The following is a 6,000-nucleotide window of genomic DNA, read 5'->3' as shown; positions in this document are numbered from 1 at the left end:
TCTGACCCCTCCAGGCCTGGAGGCAGTCATGTCAAGATTTATCTGCCACCAGCCTCCAGGATCTCAAGACAGAGGTCTCACAGGTCTCAATCTTATCCAAAAATTTTGCTACCTATGCCCTGATCCTCAAACAGGGGCCTCCAATCTTGGCTCAAGTCATGGCCCTGTGGGAAAACCAGGCCTCTTATGAATTCAAGACCCCATGGGATTTCTGCGTGTTGGCTATGCTCCCACAAGAGCCACGCCCCTTCATGCCCATACCCATACTGGGTTCTGCCCTTTTCCAGAGATTTCTTCACTGTCTTTCCCCACAAACCCATACTAGTTCTCAATTTGAGGGTCTTTCTGGAACCACTACATACCTTCCCCACTCTCCACCACTTTGTCATGGCATCAATTTGCCCTCAGCCATCCCTCCCCCTCAGCCCTTCCTCTTCCAGTTCTCAACCCAACACCTCTGCCTCCAGGAAGTCTTCCCTGAATCCTCCACAGTTTTCTAATTAAACATTCATTTGTTTCTCTTTACCATGGGAAGAGGTCACTTTTATGTGGTCACTACCCAGCCCCTAGGGTCCAACCCAGGAGTTGGTACTCAGAAGGTATTCACAGGACTTTTGTGTGGATATGGGGCACCAGAAAACCCCTGCCTGTCCGCTGGCCTTCAGAGGACAAGTGTGCCAGGCTGGGCTTCTCCAGATGGGTGGCCTGGAGCTGCCTGCATGCTTTGCCTCCTGGGATCCCCCAACCCTGTTCAAGCACTCTGACTCCTGAAGACTTATGGTGCCCTATTCCCTCAGCAGAGTTTAGGGTACAGGACCTTCTGGGGGATGATTGGCTCCTCCTGGCCCCTCCTTTGATACAGCAAGAGCATAATCCGCCTGACCAGGCGGTGGCGCAGTGGATAGAGCGTTGGACTGGGATGCAGAGGACCCAGGTTCGAGACCCCGAAGTCGCCAGCTTGAGCGCGAGCTCATCTGGTTTGAGCAAAGCTCACCAGCTTGGACCCAAGGTCGCTGGCTCGAGCAAGGGGTTAATCGGTCTGCTGAAGGCCTGCGGTCAAGGCACATATGAGAAAGCAATCAATGAACAACTAAGATGTCGCAACGAAAAACTGATGATTGATGCTTCTCATCTCTCTCCGTTCCTGTCTGTCTGTCCCTATCTATCCCTCTCTCTGACTCTCCCTCTGTCTCTGTAAAAAAAAAAAAAAAAAAAAAAAATTCAATCACAAGTGATGTCCACAAAATCCCAGCCTTTGAAGCCAGAGACATATAAGAACATGGCTAGACTAAATTCTTTATGCTCTGGCTGGATTGCTCCACTGGTTAGACTGCACGGGTAGTCAACCTTTTTATACCTACCGCCCACTTTTGTATGTTTGTTAGTAGTAAAATTTTCTAACCGCCCACCGGTTCCACAGTAATGGTGATTTATAAAGTAGGGAAATAACTTTACTTTATACAATTTATAAAGCAGAGTTATAGCAAGTTAAAGCATGTAATAATAATTACTTACCAAGTACTTTATGTTGGATTTTTGCTAAGTTTGGCAGAATAAATCTTTATAAAACAACTTACTATAGTTAAATCTATCTTTTTATTTATACGTTGGTTGCTCCGCTACTGCCCACCATGAAAGCTGGAATGCCCAACTAGTGGGTGGTAGGAACCAGGTTGACTACGACTGGGTTAGAGCATCGTCCCAAAGTAGAGGTTTCTGGTTCGATCCCTGGTCGGGGAACATACAGGAGCAGATTGATGGTCCTGTCTCTCTTTCCCTCTTTCCCTTCCTCTCTCCTTAAAATCAATATAATAAGCACTAAAAAAATTCTGTGGCTTGACGCCCAGGCTTCCTCAACCTCTTCCATCCTCAGCTGACACATCTGGAGAGGGACTAAGGAACACATGGATGCCTTGCAGGCCCCTTTCCAGGATTAAATGAGGCGGTACTTAGCTCCAGTTTAGTCATTCTTCCTTTCCAGGCTCATGGCCACCTCACCTCATCTGAGCATCCTCCCATTTCACAGATGTGGGGCTGCTGCCTGCCCAGACCCCCTCTGACCACCAGGGCTTGATTGGAGAAGATAAAGCCATGAGCCTTTATCAGCCAGAGCGATATGATGGATGAGCCAGAGAATTCCTCGCAGTCGTCCAGCTGCCCATCGATCGGGCATCCCAGCCTTCGTGGCCAGCCACGATTAATTTATGTGGGACTGGAGAACACTAATTAAGTCTGTTTAAGAGGAAGTTAACTTTAATGCCCTGGCTGCCTGACTCTCACATTGTCAGCGTGGCTAGAAAGTTGCAAGGGCGGCAGGGAAACCCCAGATGTGGGATGCTTCCCCTGTAGACTAGCCAGTGTCAGGTCAGGACAGCCACACACCACCTGGCCACCAAATCCAACTCCTGTGAGCTTCTGCAGCTTCCAGCTGTGCAGAAAGGCACAGAAGCCTGGGCTGGCCTGTGAGGGCACTTTGTTTTGTGCAGACATGACACAAGTGGAAAGACAACTACCTGCACTGAGTGCCAGTTCAGATGTCAGCATGTCCTCTCTGAGAGAGAGGACAAAGGCTGGTACACAGTAGGTGCTCAGTTAATGCTTGCCATGCCACAGATTCCCAGTGCAGCTCTTATAACCCAGAGTGGAGTTGTAAATCCTAAAGATAAATTGGGTATGTCCCTCCTCTGCCTGAAACACTCTATGGCTCCCCAGTGCCTTCTCACAAGAGAGCAGAGTCCTTAACAGGTTCTGAGTCTCTTGCTTTCTCCACAGTTGGATGGAACTTCTAAGGGTCTTCCATTCCTCCAAGCTTTTGCATGTGTCTGTCCCTCTGCCTGGAATTTCCAGGGATCCTGAAGGATGCCCCAGTGCGGTCCCTGCCACAGGTAAAGGATAGGCGTTTATCCATCAGGTCATGGAAAGACACTGGCTCCTCCCATCTGAGGCCTCCAGAAGCAGAGACTCTGAGGAGGCACCTGGGCTCACTGGGATGGGCAGCTGCAGCTGTGCTGAAACAAGGTGCCAATGGGCTGCTACCCAGGCCTCAAAGTGTCTGCTGCAGGAGGGGGTGGCGTTTGTAGAGTGCACTTGTGCTCTGGGACAGGCAGGAACCCTTTCCTTACCCAGGTAAGGCTGGTAGGGAAATAACACGGTAACAGATGATAGAAATATGATGGGGGGCCCTTGGATTGGGGGGGATTAGGGAGGTCAGTAGAGACAGATGAGTTTGGATTTTTTCCTCAGGGCACTGGGGAACCATAAATGGCTCTTGAACAGAGGAGTGATGTAATCTGATTTTTGTTCTTAAATGTCATCCTGGACAAATCCACCAGGGAGTCAAGGAGAATAATAAAGATGCACCAATCAGAGAGCACAGCACTAGAAAGAGAAAGCCAGCCTTTAAGCATTTTAGCCAGTGGCCCTTTTGGCTGATGTCTAGCATCCAGGAACAGGGCAGCAGAAAGGGGGTTCTGTGAGCAGTGGTAGAGTGTCCAGAGTGGTCAGCCTGAGTTCTCCCTAACCTGCCCCCCTAATTGATCTGAGGCCTTCAGGTAGGTAACCTCCTGCTCTAGCCTCAATGTCCCCTTCAGCCTAGCAAGGTGTTGACTTAACCCTGACCTGTGGGGACCTTTTACCCAAACCCTGGAGACCCGCAGACCCGGGTCTGAGCCCCCTCCCTGATTCCCAGCCCTGCCACCTGCTGGCCTCCACTCTCAGGCAACATCTTCATTACAGAGCTGAGTTGTTTAAATAAATGAATTAATATTGACGAACCATCAGTGCCCTAATAAATGATTAGTTAAGGGGCACATACATCACGCCGCGGGGATGCCGCCGCCCTTAATTACTGCTTCAGAGGGGCCAGCAGGGCCACGGCTGCTGCCCTAAACCCCTTCCTGGGCATGGACCCCTTCTTGGCCACCCAGGTCCCCCCTGTGGTTCAGGAGGTGGGCAGGAAAGCAAACCTGGCCCATCTCTCCCATCTCTTCATCTCTGACCTAGCTCAGGCCCAGAGAGAGAGAGAGAGAGAGAGAGAGAGAGAGAGAGTGTGTGTGTGTGTGTTCTTGGCTTAGTCTCATCCTAGACTCCCTGCTTCCTAGCCTGCCCTCAACATCCTACCCTCCCAGGAACCTGAGGGCCTGATTAAGACATGATTCCTTCCTCACCCCTCCCTTACCCTAAAGCCTCCTGTGGCTCCCCAGTTAACTCCAGAAAAAGAGCAGAGTCTTCACATGGCCCATGAGGTCTCCCACAAAGCCTGGCCAGCTTCAGAGCCTCCTCCTTCACCCCGCTTCCTGAGTCCTGCCTCCGGGCCTTTGCAATTTCTGATTTCTCTGCCAGGAAGGGCTTCCCTCTGGGCCCAGGTGTTCCTGCTCACCTCTCAGCCAGCAGCAGCTCTAGGGAGGAACTTGTGAGGACAATTTGTAGGGAGAACCTGGGGGGAACCTGCGGGAGAACTTAGGAGAGGACTTGGGGGGTACCGGGGGGAGAACCTGGAGAGGACTTGTTGGAGGAACCTGGGAGAAATTGGTGGGGAAACTAGTGGAACCTGATGGGGAACTTGGGAGGAAAATGGGGGGACCTGAGGGGAAACCTAGGGAGGGCTTGGGGAGAAACTAGGGGGACCTGGGGAGGACTTGGAGAAACTAGGGGGCACCTGGAGAAGTCCTGGGGGGAACCTACCAGGTAGGGACGGTCCAGGCCCAAGCCCCTGGACTGAGGCATGTCTACTACTCCCAGGAGCAGCCAGGCAGACACCCAGGCCCTGAACGCTCTTGCCCTCCTGGCACCCCTGCCCTGTCTGTGTCTCAGTTTCCAGCAGGACGTGAGAGGAGACTGCACATGAGGGCTCCAGCCCGGAGTGTGGGGATCTGGCAGTAGGCAGGTGACAGTTGGTTCATTTCTTCTCTTCTTCCCCCACCCTTGGTGTTCACCCACCATAAGCATCTGGCCTTTAGGGAATCCAGCCTGGGGAGACAGAGCTGGACAGAGACCCACCAGCCTCCGTGCAGGTCAGGACTGGGCCAGAGGAAAGGATGGGGTCCTGCATGGCCCCTCGCAGCTGCCCAATGACTCATCCCTTTGGGGGTCCCATCCCTATCCAGCCTGTCTACAAGGGGGTAACATTTGTCCAGAGAGGGCAGGGGCCCAGCCAAGCCCACATAACCTGGCAGCTCCACGTCCTACTCTGGAAGGGGCAGACGTGTCCATGGAGCGTCTCCAGTCTTTGTGGTCCTGAGTGTGAGCCAGCCTCTGTGTCTGGGGAGATAGCGGTGACACCCCTACCCCGCACCTCCCTACCCCTGCCAGGAGGCTCCTCACAGCTTTTGGGCAGGGGCACCTGGAGAGGACACAGCTAATGGATACTGAGAGGGACTGTGGAGCATTCTGCAGATCTGAGAAGTGGGGAGAGACGTGGCTAAGGACACAGGGAGGGGGATAGGAAGGGAAAGGGGAGACTGACAGAGAAAGAAACAGAAATGGAGAGAGACAGAGATGGAGAGAGAGACAAAGAGAGGTAAAGATGGACAGAGAAGAGCAGAGAAAGGCAAAGGAAAAAGGAGAGAGTTATGAGAGGGGCAGGCAGGTGGAGCCCTCCGGGAGCCCCAAGCTGAGGGGGTGGAGAAAAGACTATGACAGGACATGGTGGAGGTGGGGGTCTCCCAGCCTCCCTCTGGCCCTGTCCAGAGCCCAGGAGCTCTGGGCTTTGTCCCCACCATTGGGCCAGCTCCCAAGCAGTCCCTTCCATTGTCATTGTGAAGCCCTCAACTCTGCACGTATTAAGCTCCTGCTGTATGTAGGGCCCTTCTCTCTAGCTGGTCTGGAATTCCCTGTGGGAGGCCAGGGGCATGCTCCTCTCCCTGGACCTCCCTCCACTGAGACCCACCTCCTCCCCACAACACCCCACCATGGGCAGGCCCCTTCCCTATAGGTGGCCCCTGGTAAAGTACTCAAGGTCATACAGTGTGTCTATGGCCCTATCCTGGCTAATCTCCAGCT

The sequence above is a fragment of the Saccopteryx leptura genome, chromosome 1, assembly GCF_036850995.1.
Source record: "Saccopteryx leptura isolate mSacLep1 chromosome 1, mSacLep1_pri_phased_curated, whole genome shotgun sequence".
NCBI classification, from domain to species: Eukaryota; Metazoa; Chordata; class Mammalia; order Chiroptera; family Emballonuridae; genus Saccopteryx; species Saccopteryx leptura.
This window is presented reverse-complemented; position numbering follows the sequence as displayed.